Source organism: Ostrea edulis, chromosome 5, assembly GCF_947568905.1.
Source record: "Ostrea edulis chromosome 5, xbOstEdul1.1, whole genome shotgun sequence".
Lineage (NCBI taxonomy): Eukaryota > Metazoa > Mollusca > Bivalvia > Ostreida > Ostreidae > Ostrea > Ostrea edulis.
Genome location: NC_079168.1, coordinates 87,430,166 through 87,449,772, shown reverse-complemented (window position 1 = coordinate 87,449,772; position 19,607 = coordinate 87,430,166). Strand labels below are relative to the sequence as shown.

General features: G+C 35.2%; 1 long non-coding RNA gene across 1 annotated transcript; it reads left to right on the top strand.

Moving 5' to 3' along the window:
• The first annotated feature begins 1,195 nt into the window (after positions 1-1,195).
• On the top strand, positions 1,196-17,640 carry LOC125652626 (uncharacterized). Its single transcript, XR_007361625.2, has 3 exons — positions 1,196-2,068; positions 16,184-16,317; positions 16,485-17,640. It is a non-coding gene; the product is annotated as an uncharacterized LOC125652626 (long non-coding RNA).
• The last annotated feature ends 1,967 nt before the right edge of the window (positions 17,641-19,607 follow it).

The following is a 19,607-nucleotide window of genomic DNA, read 5'->3' as shown; positions in this document are numbered from 1 at the left end:
TCTCTGCTTTTTTATTTTCTCGTTCCCTCTCTACTCTTTCATCCCCATCTCTGCTCTTTCTTCTCTGTCTCTTTTCATTATCTAATTTAATTTTGTCTAATAGCATTTCTATGTTTCTCTTTCTCTAACTGAAATATTCCTTTTTGTTGACACTTTTCTATGGAACGTCAAAGGGTTCAACATTACCGGGGGTATTTTGATATAGTTTAATTTGAGATACTTTTCTCTTGTCAAAAAAATTGTTCCAGTTGTCCTCTGTCAAGCCTCTTTATTGTAAACCACTCATTTTGTCTGTTTAAAGCAGAGAAAGAAACATCTTTTTATTTGATAGTCTAGCTGTTAGAGGTTATTTATAAACCTTGCTGGCCACATATAGAGTCCTTGTACATATATGTAAATATACGCTTCCTAGAGGATGTAGAAGTATTCTTGCACTTATTTTTTTACTCAAAGCAAACACGAGAATAGAGGGGAAACAACTGAAAATCCCATGATACAGTTAATTACACTAAAAAAGAGTAACAATTCCATTTTTAGTGTAACAATTGCCCTGTTAGGGAATTGTGTTCAACCTTTTAAACAGTCGTAGTGATGAACCATCGGACTATTTTTTTCATGATTGATTATCAGTATAATCGACGCACTATAATTGATTAATAATCGATTAATTTCAAGTATTAAATTTGTTTATTATTGAATGAAGAATGAATTGGTAAAGAATTTGGGGTAATCTCTAAAATGCATTTTGATGTATTTTTTATCATTGGATTCATTTATCAAATTAATACTTACGAATTAGTTACATTCACAGAAAATAAATCAAGAAAACATGAGAATAAATTACTTTAAGTTATATTTTGATTAATCGATTATCAAAAATTTTAATAGATTATCTATAATCGGGGGCCATTTCGATTAGATAATCGAATTTTTCTATTAATCAGTACATCGTCGGAGAAGAAACTCTACTTATGATAAACAGAAGGAATGAAACTCATAGTAAAAATATGGTATGAATTTGCTTATCAAAATATCTTCCTTGCACAAAATAAAATAATTAACTCGGACTTCGAAAGGCCGGGAAAATAATAGCTCCGAAGGAATGTCACATAAACTGGTCCTCCAATATGATTCTATAGTCTGTTTCCCAAAAAATTCGATGTAGTGCGCGCCCTCTGTCGTCATAATGGTAAAACAACGAACAAATGTTGAAATGCAGTAAACGAATGAGCAAATTCGAATGTCGAACTATCATCGGACGGATTACCAAATTTTTTTTACTGTAACTCGCAACTGCAATGTGCAAATGCTCAAATACGGATGACGAAGATCTAATTTCAAATTTACATTGAATAAATAATGCATTCACTTGTTACGCATCTACACAGGCATTACATTCCTTTACATCTTACGCCATTCAAATAATGGGGTTTATCCAATGTGGATAAACCTGGTTATTTTGTGCAGGTCATATTCAAAGCTCCATTTAAATTCTTGCTGTTTTAATTAATTTAAATCGGGTTCAGTAGGTATACTAGCTTTCACTTCCTTTAATCTGCGCATGTCTTCTAGATTATTCCTTTCCATTTCGTAGTTTGAAAGGTGCAGACGCACAATTATTTTTTCAATTGTAATCTGTAGTAATCCTGCGAGTTTTGGTCAGTTAAGACAGAGATGCTTCGGGCAGCGAGGAAAACAAAAGAAAAGAGTCTGTATTACAGGACAAAAGCAGTAAATTTAGGCTGTTTACCGTCCTAGAAAGCGGCGAGTAGCAGCTACTGTGACTCGTGCCAACGCCGCCATATTGCAACCTGATAGCTGATGAGACTGAAAATGCAGCTCCGGGGTGATGCAGGGTTCGAGACCGGCAATGTTTCAAGGTGCAGTTCTGGTGGTTATGCAGAGTGCGACACCATTGTTGTTACCAAATCGGCCTATATATACAGCACCGGCGGTGACGCAGACTACAATGCAGACGGAGGCACTGGTCGTGATTCAGCCTGTTTCGAGACTATAGCTCTATATCGACTGCCTTAACGTTCGATGATGCGGGTACAAATACTTACAGGTAAGGTCAATTATGACCCTTTAGGTAACTTGTCGAATCCTTTTTAGTGTAGCTGCGCTTTTCCACTTGCTGCTCATGTGCCACAAAACACAGGAGAAAAATATTTAATAATCACTTTGTAAATTTTCCAACCCTATTATCTCATGATTTTTTTCCCCTACTGCAACTCAGCAAAATCAAAAAAAAAAAAAAAAAAAAAAAAAAAAAAAAAAAATTAATTTCACATGGCTGTATGCCTTTTCTATATTTGTTTCAGTATACTTATCAAAATACAAGTCTCAAGGAATCCCTGTTTAGATATATGACACTGATCGAGAGGGGGGGGGCTGAAAAATTCAGAGGTAATTGGTTGGAATATGACATTCAGTTCCCACTAACTTCCGGCTGAAAAAATCGTACAATACTTCATTATGCTGGGCATCAGTTGATGCGGAATTGTGGATGATTTACATGCAATCACCCCCTTCTACAAATTTAGGATTTTGTCACAAGTACAGCGCAATGTTATGCTTATGTGTCCAGGGGTCCGTGTTTGCCCAATTATCTATTTTGTTTGCTAAATGCTTATAGGTTATGAGATTGATCACTGTTCGTTATCTTCACCTTGCATTTACAACAAGCCTAATTGTAAATTTTTCCATGGCTGTATCAAGTTCAATGCTTTCCATCCATTATTCAAATGTCTCAAGAATAATGCTAATTCAGCGGAAGAAGTTAACGGCGGGGTGTAATAAATCTAATTATCTCATGATATTACAAAGCCCATTTCATTGTGTTTGTTGTCAAAAATTATTAATTTGTTGCCTCATTGGTGTTGTTCAGCTTAGAGTTTTAGTCTGCTTTACAAGGGCAATTTTTACATGAGTTACAGTGAGCGAGGCGGTGGGATAAGTCCGATTAGGTGTTGATCATGTTACTGCATCTTGAGATACTATTCAGTTTTTATATCAACTTCAAAAACTGACCAATCTGGTTTGGGAGCAGTTGTACAGGTCTGAAGATCAAATCATACAGCATCAGGACTCGAAATTAACATATGCCCGTCAGTACATGACTGGTTAGAAGTGTGACGAACTCGTTGACATTTGTTCCAGTCAGTCCGATGGGTCTGGTCCATTTTTTAAATCGTTATTCTGGGAAATATACTTCTGAATCTTAAACGCGCATTTGACATTCCTCTGTAAATATCAGGTGAACCCGATTAGTAAATATCAATCTCGCTTAAATATTATAATATTGTCTGAGGCATGTTGAGTTAAACTATGTATTTCAATTTAATAATATTTGTGGCGGATCTGATTTTTTTTTTATTACACAAGTGCATTTATTTCAAGCCCTGATTGTTGTAAAATCAATTTCTTATTACATTTCAAGTTCATTTACTTATTATCAGTGAGTCATTTATTTTTTTTTTAGTACTTTCATGTTTAGATAGACACATTCCGCATGTTTTTTTGTTTTTTTTTTAGATTCCTTTTCTCTTATTCTGAGCAACAAAAGCATCAAGGCATTAAAGCTCTGAATATACATGTAGTCACTAGCATGAAATAAGTATAATTTTGTAAGAATAGGTGTTAGGAATTGCAAAAAACCTTAATGTTTTACTGCAGACTTTGGGTGTTATTTTGTTAGGATAATACTGGGAGTTAGTATGTGGTTTGTTGTTATAGGCTTTTCCTTTCCAAGTCCTGTTTCAAGGTGTTGTAGACAGTAGTAGGAGGTTTTATACTTAGTGTATATATTTTTCAGGGTCAATCATTTTTGTATAGTTTATCTTTAAAAGTTATACTCTACGCAGGTCAGGATGTAGCTCGTTCTTTTTCGAAATCAGTAGGGACATATTCAGATATTTTCATTCTGTCACATTTTCTTACCTCCCTTACAAACACTTCATTTTGTTGATTCATTTCAACTTTCATTCTATTTCACACTTTGTTATTTTCTTATTCAATTTGTTATTTGCCATCATTTACAATATTAATCAATCCTAAATCATTCATAAGTTGTAAATTACTGGTGTTTTCATTCGGATGTGTTGACCATAGTTCAGAAATAACGATATTTGGGTTGAATTTTACTAGAGCCAGTGTTACACTAGCAGGGCATTTAATCACCTGAGTAATTGTCCCTGATATACCGGTTCTGGTTATAGAATTTTTGGTTGTTGTGACCCTTACAACAGAATCTGGGTTCCTGTGGCCAAGATTCGCGTTAAACATTAATGAAATATGTTCAATTATTTCTGGAAAACTGGTGGACTGGTAAATATTTCTGCGGACTGGTTGAAATTATAAAAAGTCAGTTTCAAGTCCTGAGCATTGGTGTTTTAAGTTTGCAGAATTGTTCTGCTTTAGCTAAACATATGCAGAAAATGTTTTTCTTTTCACGCCTGAACTCAAAACCCTTAACCCAATACCAATTTAACATATTCAGTCATCTGACTCTTCACTCCCATTCATTTCGGGGAGGGGGGGGGGGCAACCTGCTTCTGTATCAAAGGAGGCAACTATTAGTTACCGAGTTATTAGTGCATTGCAAAAGGCTTTACTCAGGCAGGATGGGGTTCTTATAAATCACGTAATCAATACGTTCATCGGTGCATTGCGTCGCTGTTGGTGTGGCGTTTCTTTGCCTGCATTCCCCTGATGTTGGAAGTCGGCCCCGGGACTGTGTCTTCGGATTGTAGTTGATTGGGGTGGAATTCATCTTTTTCATTGTCAATGCTTGTCGTGTGTCATTTTGCAAGTGCAGTTTGTCATTCGGATTGCATTGGCAAAGTGGAAATTTAATGTTTTTCATCATTGTGCAGTCAGGCAAATCACTCGGTGTGGTACCATCTGTACTTCGGTGTTCTGAAGCGTTATCTGCGCTTTAATATATATCCTTTTATATATAGAGAGAGAGTGAGGTACCATATGCTTCTTCTATATCAAGGAGGCATCTATTAGTTACCCAGACATTAATGCACAGCAAAGGGCTTTATCCAGGCAGGATGGGGTTCGTATATATCACGTTATCAATACATTCTCCAGTGCATTGCATCACTATTAGTGTAACATTTCTTTACCTACATTCTCCTGATATTAAAAATCAACCCCCAGACAGTATCTTCAAATTGTAGTTGAATGGGGTGGAATTCATCTTTTTCATCGTCAATGCTTGTCGTGTGTCATTTTGCAAGTGCAGTTTATCATTCAAATTGCATTGGCAAAATAGAAATTTAATGTTTTTCATCAATTGTGCAGTCAGACAAATTACTCAGTGTGCTACCATCTGTACTTCAGTGTTCTGAAGCGTTATCTGCGCTTTCATATGTATCCTATTATATATATATATATATATATATATATATATATATAGAGAGAGAGAGAGAGAGAGAGAGAGAGAGAGAGAGAGAGTGAGTGAGGTACCATATGTACCAAAATATATCCTTATATATAGAGGGGTACCATCTGTACCAAAATATATCTATATGTATAAAGGGGTACCGTCTGTACCAAAATATATCTATATGTATAAAGGGGTACCATCTGTACCAAAATATATCTATATGTATAAAGGGGTACCATCTGTACCAAAATATATCTATATGTATAGAGGGGTACCATCTGTACCAAAATATATCTATATGTGTAGACGGGTACTGTACCAAAATATATCTGTATGTATAAAGGGGTACCATCTGTACCAAAATATATCTATATGTATAAAGGGGTACCATCTGTATCAAAATATATCTATATGTATAGAGGGGTACCATCTGTACTAAAATATATCTATATGTATAAAGGGGTACCATCTGTACCAAAATATATCTGTATGCATAAAGGGGTACCATCTGTACCAAAATCTACATATGGAGTGGTACCATCTGTACCAAAATTATCTGCTTTTCAAATTTAGTATGGAAGCACCAGCTGTGTTTCCGTATTTATATATATTATTGATACCATCTGTATCCAAAGTAGTTATGTATTTGTTTCGGGGCTGCAAAATTGCCGCCCACCTAGGTTGTGGCGGATGGGTCTTGGGACGACGTCCCGTGACCCATTTGGCATAATTTTGCATAGATTGCTGTCTCCTGGGGGTACTGTTTTTTCCAGACCCCCTGGATCAAGATGGTACTTCTATTGCTGAATGTTTATGCTGCCAAATATTTCTCATCGGCGCATACATTTGTTCATTATTTGTATTTTCCTGATGTATTTTATTTCTATTAAATGCATGGCCATGACAAACACGCCAAAACACAATTTTGCTTATTCAATTGTTATCAACTTTAAGGGTGTTTTTGATCAATGTGTTCTGTCGTTGTTTATATTGAAACTGTCACAAAATAACGAATATATATACCGTTATGTACTACAAATGTCAAGATAACGATTAACATTTTTCTATTTTACATTGAACCAATGGCGCATTTAGTAACAACAAATACATAACTAGTACTTATTGTAACGGGGACCGTTACAGATGTTCCCCAAACATTCCCCCATTTAGTAAGTGGTGACATTTATTTCAGTACAAGTGGTTTTGACCATTGCAAACTGTGTAGCATGTGAATATATAACTATCTTATAACGTTCAGTCCATTTCATACTAGTTCAAATCAGTTATAAAGATCTGAGAGTTTTGTGCACGTGCACGTACGTGCATGCACGTGCATATAAATAATTCGACCATCTCGATACATTAGAAGTCTTACTATATGAGTACAAGAGAAGTTTCACAACTGTTCAATGAAAAACGAGAAATTAACAGCAACTCAAAACTACAATGACCGAAATCAATGCACGTGCATACACGTGCGCGGGAGTACGACAAAACAATTTTGTTGATGCTATTCAATAGACATTTGAACAATATACTTACTATATGAATTTGGTATCGATTGCTTCACTCATAAGAAAGTTATTGGCATTTCAAAATTGTCCAATCAGAATTAAGCGCACGTGCATACGCGTGCAGGAAAGTGATTTTGACCCTAACAATAAATTGAAAGGTACCAAAGATACCTGAAACCTATATTTCAAACCTATTCATTGCAATCTAAAAATGTTATAGACCAATACATACATTTAGATGTCAAAAATTACAATGCATGCGCATTCACGCGCACGCAATTTTGATTATGGAAAATTTGTTGAAACCATTTCATAGACATTCATGTCATAGATCCTCAGGGTAAATTTGAATTCATTTCAGTTTTTAATTCAATAGTTATGACCATTTTAGTACCCAAAAAATGAAAGAAAAGCTATGCACGTGCATACACGCGCACGTGAGTACGACCCAGCATCAATGTTGATGTCATTCAATAGACATTTGATAGATATACTTACAGTATAAATTTCATATTGTTTCCATCATTTATAAGAAAGTTATGGCGATTTGAAAATCGTCCAATCACAATTTAGCACACGTGCATGCACGTGCCGGATGGTAATTATGACTATACACTTTTGTTAAAAATATCAAGATACATATACAATACAAGTTTGAAAAGATTTTGACAAAAAACAAAAAAGTTATGGTCATTGAAAGAATTGAACCTTCAAAAGACAATGCACGGGCGTGCGCATGCGCGTTTGCAATTTTTATTAGATCGTTCTGTAGATATTTCAAATGTCTACCTATCCTATAAATATTAAATTTCCTTGATTGGCATGAATGTTATAAACGGTTTTGTATTATCCAATCAAGTTGAAGCACACGTGCATGCACGTGCAGAATTGAAATTTTGACGATGCCAAACAGTTAAGGGTCCCATGTTATACCTACGATATAAATAGCAAACGATTTCATTAAAAAATAAAAAAGTTAGACTCATTCCAAAGTTTGTAAACAAAAAAGCCAATGCACGTGCATGCACATGCATGCATTTTCAGACAAAATGACATTCGTTCCGCACATCTACATATGCTATACTATCATCCTAAAAAGGTTTCATATTGATCCCTTGAGTAGTTTCTGAGAACACTCGTGGACAAAAAAGTCCCAAGAAGAAAGAAAGAATAATAATAATAATAACTAGACACGATCTCGTTGCGAGCAACGAGTAGGTCTTCCGTCCGATTTGTTGATGCACTCAGAGTAAAAAAAAAAAAAAAAAAGACAAATGAGTCCCAATTTAGTTTCCGACTTTAAGACACTTTAAATATAATAAATTTTTCATATCATAAGCTTCTGAAGCAAAGTTGCGGTGAAATTCGTTTGAAATTCGACTCTCCAGGCGAGCCATAAGGCCCGCGGGCCTATTTCTTGATGTCATTTGTTAGCCCTCTATAGACTCAACAACTTTAGTTCTATATGTCTTTACAAAATATTTACCTGTAAAAAGTTATTGAGATCGACCGATATCGACAAAAAATCGACTCTACAGGCGAGCCATTAGGACCATAGGCCTATTTCTTGATATCAATCGATAGATCTCGATAAACTGAACAACTTTTGTTCAATATGTCCTTACAAAATATTTACCAGTTACAAGTTTTTGAAATCGACTGATATCGACAAAAATCGACTTTACAGGCGAGCCATGAGGCCCACAGACCCATTTTTTGATATTGATCGATAGGTTATGACACATTGAACAACTTTTGTTCTACATGTCTTAACAAAATATTTACCAATAAAGAGTTATACCTTTCGAAAGATATCGAAAAAAAATCGACTCTACAGGTAAGCCATCAGACCCGCAGTCCTATTTTCGGATATCAGTCGATAGGCCTTGATAAAGTGAACAACTTTTGTTCTATATGTCTTTACAAAATATTTACCAGTCAAAAGTTATTGATATCGACTGATATCGACTCTCCAGGCGAGCCATTAGGCCTGCGGGACTATTTCTTGATATGAAGGGATTAGTCTTGATAAACTTAACAACTTTTGTTCAATATGTCTTAACAAAATATTTAGCAGTAAAAAGTGACGGAGATTGACTAATATCGACAGAAATTCGACTCTACAGGTGAGCTAAAATGTCAGAGGGCCTATTTCTTGATATCGATCGATAGGTCTTGACAAATTAAACAACTTTTGTTCTACATGTCTTAACAAAATATTTACCAATAAAGAGTTATTGCTATCGAAAGATATCGACAAAACATCGACTCTACTGGTGAGTCATGAGGCCCGCAGGCGAAAGAGCCAGCCCGTTTTGCTTGATATCGTAAGAAAGGCCTTGTCATTTTAAACATTTTTTGCTCAACAAGTATTTAGAAATTCTTTACCGTTCTCGAGTTATCTCTACAAGAAATATTTAGGGGCCAAACTGTAGCTCCCTAACGGGGCCACATAGGGAAAAAACGAAATGTACATATTGTTTAGATTATCATTCTGAACAACTTTTGTTCAATAATGCTTTTCAAAATATTTGTCGTTTTCAAGATATGAGGCGTCAATTATTTATGATTTTGGCCCTTAAAATCCCTTATTACGTAACATATGACCTACTTTTTGATTTGATAAGAACAAGCTCGTTTAGATGAACATTTCCGCTTCAATGACTTATTACAAAATATTAATAGTTTCTGAGATATTCTCATAAACCTTTGGACCCTTCTGGGCCCCTAATTTAAAGGGTCAGCCCCTTTTGCTTGATATCGTAAGAAAGGTCATGACATTTCAAACATTTTTTGTTCAACAAGTATTTAGAAATTCTTTACCGTTCTCGAGTTATTTCTAGAAGTAATTTTTAGGGGCCAAACTGTAGCTCCCTAACGGGGCCACATAGGGTAAAAACGAAATATGCATATTGTTCAGATCATCATTCTGAACAACTTTTGTTCTTTATAGCTTTTCAAAATATTTGTCGTTTTCGAGATACAAGGGGTAAAAAATTTATGGTTTTGGCCCTTAAAATCCCTTATTACGTAACATATGACCTAAATTTTTATATGAATAGATTTGGATTGTTGAGATGAACATTTTTTGTTCTTTGACTTATACCAAAATATTAACGATTTTTGAGATATTTGATGTAGACTTTGAGCCCTTCTAGATCCCTAATTTAAGGGGCTAGCCCCTAAATCCTGATATTTTCGAAAAGATCTCGTAAATGTGCACAACTTTTGTTCTACATGTCTTAACAAAATATTTGCAAGAAAAAAGATATTGGAGATCAAAGGTCAAAAATCGCCGAAATCGGCGAAAAATTTTGGCATCCATTTTTTCAGGTCCAGGCGAGCGTTTAAGCAAATCGCCTCCGGTAAAATCGAATCCCCCACAAATCTTCTAAAATGTTTACTCTATCTTGTGTAGAAATTTCAAGACTCTAGCTTCAAAACTAACGGAGGAGATGTGTGGACAACAAGGCCCTTCAAAAAGTCACTAAAAGAGAGATAACTCCTGACCGGAAGTGACGTCAAGCACGAAATTTTGCAAGCAAAGTCTCGTCACCAAAAGACATCTTTCCTGAAAATTTCGTGAAAATCGATCGAGAAATGGCTGAGAAAAACGCGTGTACTACCAAGGAAAATAATAATAATAATAATAACTAGACACGATCTCGTTGCGAGCAACGAGTAGGTCTTCCGTCCGATTTGTTGATGCACTCGGAGTTAAAAAAAAAAAAAAGACAAATGAGTCCCAATTTAGTTTCCGACTTTAAGACACTTTAGATATAATCAATTTTTCATATCATAAGCTTCTGAAGCAAAGTTGCGGTGAAATTCGTTTGAAATTCGACTCTCCAGGCGAGCCATAAGGCCCGCGGGCCTATTTCTTGATGTCATTTGTTAGCCCTCTATAGACTCAACAACTTTAGTTCTATATGTCTTTACAAAATATTTACCTGTAAAAAGTTATTGAGATCGACCGATATCGACAAAAAATCGACTCTACAGGTGAGCCATTAGGACCATAGGCCTATTTCTTGATATCAATCGATAGATCTCGATAAACTGAACAACTTTTGTTCAATATGTCCTTACAAAATATTTACCAGTTACAAGTTTTTGAAATCGACTGATATCGACAAAAATCGACTCTACAGGCGAGCCATGAGGCCCACAGACCCATTTTTTGATATTGATCGATAGGTTATGACACATTGAACAACTTTTGTTCAATAATGCTTTTCCAAAAATATGTCGTTTTAAAGATATGAGGCGTCAAATATTTACGATTTTGGCCCTTAAAATCTCTAATTACGTAACATATGACCTACTTTTTGATTTGATAAGATCAAGCTCGTTGAGATGAACATTTCCGCTTCTACAACTTATTATAAAATATTAATAGTTTCTGAGATATTCTCAAAAACATTTGGACCCTTCTGAACCCCTAATTTAAAGGGCCAGCCCGTTTTGCTTGATATCGTAAGAAAGGCCTTGTCATTTTAAACATTTTTTGCTCAACAAGTATTTAGAAATTCTTTACCGTTCTCGAGTTATCACTGCAAGAAATATTTAGGGGCCAAACTGTAGCTCCCTAACGGGGCCACATAGGGAAAAAACGAAATGTACATATTGTTTAGATTATCATTCTGAACAACTTTTGTTCAATAATGCTTTTCAAAATATTTGTCGTTTTCAAGATATGAGGCGTCAATTATTTATGAATTTGGCCCTTAAAATCCCTTATTACGTAACATATGACCTACTTTTTGATTTGATAAGAACAAGCTCGTTTAGATGAACATTTCCGCTTCAATGACTTATTACAAAATATTAATAGTTTCTGAGATATTCTCATAAACCTTTGGACCCTTCTGGGCCCCTAATTTAAAGGGTCAGCCCCTTTTGCTTGATATCGTAAGAAAGGTCATGACATTTCAAACATTTTTTGTTCAACAAGTATTTAGAAATTCTTTACCGTTCTCGAGTTATTTCTAGAAGTAATTTTTAGGGGCCAAACTGTAGCTCCCTAACGGGGCCACATAGGGTAAAAACGAAATATGCATATTGTTCAGATCATCATTCTGAACAACTTTTGTTCTTTATTGCTTTTCAAAATATTTGTCGTTTTCGAGATACAAGGGCTAAAAAATTTATGGTTTTGGCCCTTAAAATCCCTTATTACGTAACATATGACCTAAATTTTTATATGAATAGATTTGGATTGTTGAGATGAACATTTTTTGTTCTTTGACTTATACCAAAATATTAACGATTTTTGAGATATTTGATGTAGACTTTGAGCCCTTCTAGATCCCTAATTTAAGGGGCTAGCCCCTAAATCTTGATATTTTCGAAAAGATCTCGTAAATGTGCACAACTTTTGTTCTACATGTCTTAACAAAATATTTGCAAGAAAAAAGATATTGGAGATCAAAGGTCAAAAATCGCCGAAATCGGCGAAAAATTTCGGCATTCATTCTTTCAGGTCCAGGCGAGCGTTTAGGCAAATCGCCTCCGGTAAAATCGAATCCCCCACAAATCTTCTAAAATGTTTACTCTATCTTGTGGAGAAATTTCAAGACTCTAGCTTCAAAACTAACGGAGGAGATGTGTGGACAACAAGGCCCTTCAAAAAGTCACTAAAAGAGAGATAACTCCTGACCGGAAGTGACGTCAAGCACGAAATTTTGCAAGCAAAGTCTCGTCACCAAAAGACATCTTTCCTGAAAATTTCGTGGAAATCGATCGAGAAATGGCTGAGAAAAACGCGTGTACTACCAAGGAAAATAATAATAATAATAATGAAGAAGAAGAACGCGAACAATAATAGTAAGGTCTTCCGCAGGAGACGGAAGACCTTAATAATAATAATAATGAAGAAGAAGAACGCGAACAATAATAGTAAGGTCTTCCGCAGGAGACGGAAGACCTTAATGAAGAAGAAGAACGCGAACAATAATAGTAAGGTCTTCCGCAGGAGACGGAAGACCTTAATAATGAAGAAGAAGAACGCGAACAATAATAGTAAGGTCTTCCGCAGGAGACGGAAGACCTTAATAATGAAGAAGAAGAACGCGAACAATAATAGTAAGGTCTTCCGCAGGAGACGGAAGACCTTAATAATAATAATAATAATAAGAAACAGAGTAAAACCAATATGTTCCCAAACTTCGTTTGGGGAACATAATTACAAAGATAGAATATTGAACTCTTTGGCTCTCCATACTTTTCTGCAACCTACTCTAATATTTTGCTTTTTCATAGCTCTAACTCGAAGTGTAAACCTAATATATAGCCATACTTGTTCAAAGTATCAAACACCTGAACGGTCGGCGAGTCAGGAAAAGTTGTGACAGAAAAGACGTTGATTTCTGTGGCTATGAAATTGAATAAATCAAATAAACTAAGTTCAAATCTGCAAAAAATGCGATACTTTTTTTTTTATCCTAGAAATCAGAGACCAGCAAAATAAATGACAAGCAATATAAAGATGCAACAATTTATTTACAACCATTTACAACAAATGATATCAATGAAAAATTATAAATACAGTGTCCGATGTTTGTTTACCGCCGTGCAGAATTCACACGAGAATAAGCTGTCACATACATGTATAGGCATTAAGTCAGATCCCCAGTAATGTAATATCAAAATGTAATTCTGTAGAGTACTTATTTCAAAATTTACAGGTTATTTATGCTAAAACAAACTTCGAGAGAATAACATTTTAGAAAGTAAACAGTGAAGGCAAACAGGTTTACATCATCTGCTAGTATCTATTGAACTCAAACAAACATCGTTCTAAAAATAGAACGTCTGGAATCTTACAAATGCAATATAAAACGTTATATATATATATCTATCTAAATTTTACGCAACCCGCGTCTTCATCAAGAGATATATATTACATACACAAATATCACACTACGAAAAAAACGACAAATATTAATAATCTACATTGTTACACTGATTATACTGAATTGAGAAAAATAGTTTCGTTGTAAACGAAGGTGTAGAGTTAATTTGTACCATGGTCGGGTCGAGATGAAAATAGAATTAATTTTTCAAAATTATAGAAATCAGACAAACTTAAAAAACTACAAACCAACACCATTCAACATCCAAAGTGTCGGATCTTATTGTAGACACGAGCTCAAATAAATAAGGATATATAAAACACTAAAATTATCCAACGACACGAACAATATGACATTGTCAAATTTTCGGGACAACCTGTCTCTTTTTCAGGACTGGACAATAGATTATATACACATAGAAACAAATGTAATAAAAAAGAAACGAACTAACATTGAAACAAAACTATAAAGGCCAGGGAAAAACATGGCGACTACAAATTGAAATATTTCGTCAGATATTTCACAAATCTATAAAAACGTCTATTCTTATCAAGACTGAAGTCGGTTCTTGCTTGGCCACCCAAATCACCAGATTTGAAACACTATTCTATTTCCTAAGTTTTTATGTTTATGGTCAGAGGACAAGGTCATCAGAGTCACTTGACCTTGATATTGGTTTGTACATCTTATCATCTTCCTGTCATTTCTGAAGGTCCCATGTCTCTACCAATTCCAGTTCTAAAATTATATGAATTTGTATGTTCAAGGTCAGAGGTCAAGGTCACTGGACCTTGATACTGTTTTGTGGATCACATGTAAATTCTTATAACGTTTAACCTAATTCGCTTAATCAATTTATGATGCAAAATTTCAAAAGTTGTTTTATCGCTTGTAAACAATATCCATAATATTGATTTCATTTCCTCCCGATTTTTGGTGTTATCTTATCTACATTAATCATTCTAATTCTTAAATTCCGTTCCGTTTTCCGTTCCGCGTTTAAGTAAAACCCCAATTTCGAAGGGTATATAAATCCGGAAACTGCTAGACATGCTTGTCGCGCGTGTTTTTTTTGTTTTTTTTTCAATATCTACAGAAATGGACAGAATAGAAGCAGACCTTTGTAATTTTAACAAATGCGACAAAATTATTCACGACTACGGTATATAAATGCGAATTCCAGATTTTGAAATAGACCCTTTCAGCGAAAGTGCTAGCACAGCTTAAATAAAGATAAAGAAGTTTAAGTTTCATTGAAATATCACTTATGTCTTGATCAACGTCTTTCTTGAGCATTTTTCACTCAAATGGAGACGTCACCAAGACCGGTGCATGGCTTCAAATTTAGGCCTATGCTCGGCTCTTACGGTCATTGAGCAGTGAGGGTTCTTTAGCGTGCCACACCCACTGTGAAAAAATAAATCATGACTCAATTTAAGTTTCATTGAAATATGGTTTGTATTTTGCTTAACGCCTCTTTTGAGAATTTTTCATTCAAATGGAAACGTCGCCAAGACCAGTGAGGGGCTTCAAATTTAGGCCTATGATCGGCGCTTACGGCCATTGAGGAATGAGGGTTCTTTAGCGTGCCACACCTACTGTGAAAAAATAAGTGTTAATCATGTAAAAATATGACGTGAATATCATAATATATAGTTGTAGATTGTTAAGATAAACATTTTTGCTTCAGTAATGTATAACAAAATATTGATCGTTAAAGAGTTATGGATTAAAGACTTTTGGCCCCTAACATGATAAGAAATACTGATTTTTTGACAACTTCCGGTTTCGAACAACCAGCTTCTGGTGGAAATGGTATGATTTATTACACTCTTTTAGGCAATGTTATGAGCATTAGAAATGGAAATGAAAAATTACATATTTTCAAGCTACTTCTGGTGGACGACGAAAGTGACGGCAACAAAATTGAAACATATGTCACATCTACAAGTCACCATCTAACATTCCTGATGTTTCAATAATCAATCTTTGACCGTTTACGAGAAAACGCCCGGACAAAATCTCTTTCAAAAAGAGAAATCGGACATATCTCACGAACGGAAGTGCATTTTGAAAAAAATAATTTGACGGTACTCTAGAGATGGATAGTTTCAATAATATATGTGAAAATCATACCAAACACTTGATTTATAAGCGAGATATATGAGGGCAAAGAAACAACAATTTTTCAAAGTTTTTCCTCAATAAACAGGAAGTTGCTGTTTTAACCGAACAAAAACAATAAGTCTCCAAACTTCGTTTGGGAGACCTAATTATGAATTATTTTGCATGTTTTAGAATGAATACAAAATTGTACTATGCGTTTCTATTTTTGATCAGTATATACACTGTGCATTTAAATGTTAGGTTTACTTATCTTTTAAGAATTCTTTCCTCAATTCCTCACTTTCTTTTAGTTCGACATCTCCATTTAGACACAGTTTTCGTGAAAGTTTTACTTTGGCTGGAGTAAATCATAAGATCAATCGGTTTCCAGACAGCATAGGATATGCTCATCAGAAGATATGCAAGGGAATTAGACTTCGAAAGCGTAAGTGACGAAAAACTATATAACTGAGTTACAACCAGCGGTATTTCTTGAATAAGGAATGAAATACCTAAAAGAAGAGAAACTTTCATTAAGCGTAAATATTTCACCACGGCTCTTTGCCTATTCTTCACTATCAAATTCATGACAGCCTTGATTTGTTTTTTCAGTAATACCGATAATACCACTATGCAGACACATTGAAAAAGTATAGGGATGCACAAGAAATACACCAGTTTTACCATAAAGATGGCATTACTTAAGGCCATGAAGAAATGGAAATCAAAATAATCATTCTGAAATTCTATCACGCATGCTTGGATGATCTTGAGAGGTTCTCCATGTTTGTATTCTTGAACGGTCGTTACAGGGACAAGTGTGATTAGCAGTACAAACGAAAGGGTTAAGGTACAAATGATAATATGGATAAGCAAAAACATGACTATCCATCTCTGTAGTCGGAAATTCTTGAACTTCATCGGAAAAGCAAACAAACCCACAATCCTCGCCGTCATCAATGATTTCAACAAAAGAGATGAACCGTGGATAATTCCCTGAATACGGAATGAGACCAGGAGAAATCTGCATATTTTATACTCGACAAATCCATAGTTCATGTTGAGGAAGATCAATACCCCATCTCTTATCCCTGCAAAGAGTGCGAAGAACATATCCAGCGCGATGGAGAGAACAAGAAGTTTTTGGGTGACTCCAAAAAGTTTGGATTGTTTGAAGGCAACTACAACAATGATCATCACAATCAGTGGAATGATCCAAATATATGGAGATACATATATTGTGAATTGTACCATATAATCCTCGTAGAAATCCGAAAATCTAAAAGCATTTGAAACAACTCTTTTCGCCTCATATAGATTGTCTACCATGAGTTTTGCTCTTTGAAAATGTTTTTCGTTCTCTTTATCCATTGTTGAAATTAATTCGAGTTGGAATCCAATCAAACTTAGTGTTGCTTGTTTAGGAGTACAGTACTATTTCAGCATCAAATGTTTTTCTCGTTCCACTGCAAATTCGACATAAAATGCACCGTATATGAAGAGATCTCTAGAACAAATAATGGTGTATTACGTTACCATTCCCAAAAGGAAGTATGGGGAACACTGGCCACGACAGATAATCAAGGCAAGTGGCTGTGTTGTGCCAAAAGTAATGACGTGAATTGGATTATATTTTATTCAACTCGAAAACAAAACTGTTCGAAATGTCACCCAATCAAGGCGCTTAAGCTTAAGTTCTGCTTTGTTTCACATGTATTTCCAAATTTTGACATTAAATGAATTCACCGTTGCTGAAATGTCACCAACTCTAAAATTTGACACAAGATTAGTTTGTAAAGTGATTTTAAAATATCTAGCTTAGCTTTGAAAGGCATTGGATTGACATGATTTTCAATATTGATATTGACACATGAATATCATATTTCTACATTCAGGATGTCATGGTAACATGCTTTGTTTTAGAACTATTATATTACATTGATCTAGAAATCATTTAGTTTGGTAGAGGCCTTCCTGCTCAACATCACTATGTATTTAGTTTTTCTTAAACATGTGCAGTTCTAGAGAAGATTTTTGAGAAATGGTCAATTTTAGACAGTTTTTGTCCCGCCAACCCCTAAAGCCCCAGGGGTGCAGGAATCCTGAAATTTACAATTTGTGTTCCCTCTTTTTTTTTTTTTTTTTTTACAAAGATGCTTCATACCAAATTTGGAAAGAATTGGAATGATAGTTATCAAGAAGTTGAAAATGTCCATTGTTCACACATTTGATAACTGACCATTTTGGCCCCACCCTGATATAAAAAACCCTACCCCTGGGATCATCAAATTTACAATTTTGGTAACGGACTACCTGTTCTTTCTAAATATCTACTTAGTTTCAATAGCACCAAAGAAGATGTTATTTAAGTCTTTTACACATAAACACTAAATACCAAGTTTGGCTCCGCTCTGGGGTCAGATCCCCTACCCCGGGGATAATGAAATGTACAATTGTGGCGAAGGCCTTCCTGCTCTACATCACTATGCATTTAGTTTTTCTTACACGTGTGCGGTTCTTGAGAAAAAAGATGTTTGAAAATTGGTCAATTTTGTGCAGTCTTTGCCCCGCCCCTAAGGCCGCAGGAGTGCTGGAGTCATGACATTCACAATTTATGTTCCCCTTGTCCCAATGATGCATCATACCAAATTTGAAAAGAATTAGAGGGGTAATTATCAAGAACAAGTTAAAAATGTTCAATTGTTGACGCACGTCGCACGACAACGAATTGCAATAAGTCACCGGAGGAAATTCAGATGACCCAAAAAGGTGAAGATGATTAACAGTGATCAATTTTAGAAATCCTATATAGAATATAGAAATGGGCGAGACAACACGGGCTCTGTGGACGGGCCACATCAGACGTGAGCCTTATGTTTTCCAAGAAAAGAGAATAACCCGTAGCCAAAATCAGCATATAAAGAACGACATCGAGGACAATTGGTCTGAAACACATCAGACAGCATTCGCTCTAATGACAGGTTGAATTTGTAAATTAAATTACTATAACGACCGTATAATTTGCGAATTACTGCTTCAAACGAGACTGTCGAAATCCTTGCCCCCCCCCCCCCCCCCCCCCCCACACACACACGAAATGTCCAACGACACGAGCATTGTGACGTCAAATGTTTTTGATTGTAACCGACAAACATCACGAATGCTGTATATTGCGTTTCTTGCCACTTTATGTTCGCCAGTCTTCTACGGTAGTTTTTCAAAAGGTGTGACAGACTCTATATAAACAAATATTTCATCAAGCCGCTTCCATGTGTTCAGGTCCTATTCGATCATAAAAATGAAATAGTATAATTTTCTTGGGTAATTGATAAAGAGAATCAAACAAATATCATGCCAACAAGTTGCATGCATCGCACTCATATCTGGTGTTCAGTGCACATAATAATGGTAATCATAATAATAATAATTTAGAACTACCCTCTTCCAACACCCATATCAGTTTAGATTATAATCAATCCATTTTGATCTAATGTACCATTTTGTCAACACCATTATGCTCGTGGCCATAATTTAGACTCAACAATAAGCTATTTGGATATATTTAAGGTATTGTGTTTCCAATAATTTTTCCAGACACTGGAATTTTAATTTTTCTTTTATATCATCTAAATCTAAATGACCATTTTCAATTTCCTTGTTATTTTCTGACACCCTGGGCATCAAAGATAAATTCCCCGATCTTCCATGACATAGCCTAAACTTACCTGGCCGTTT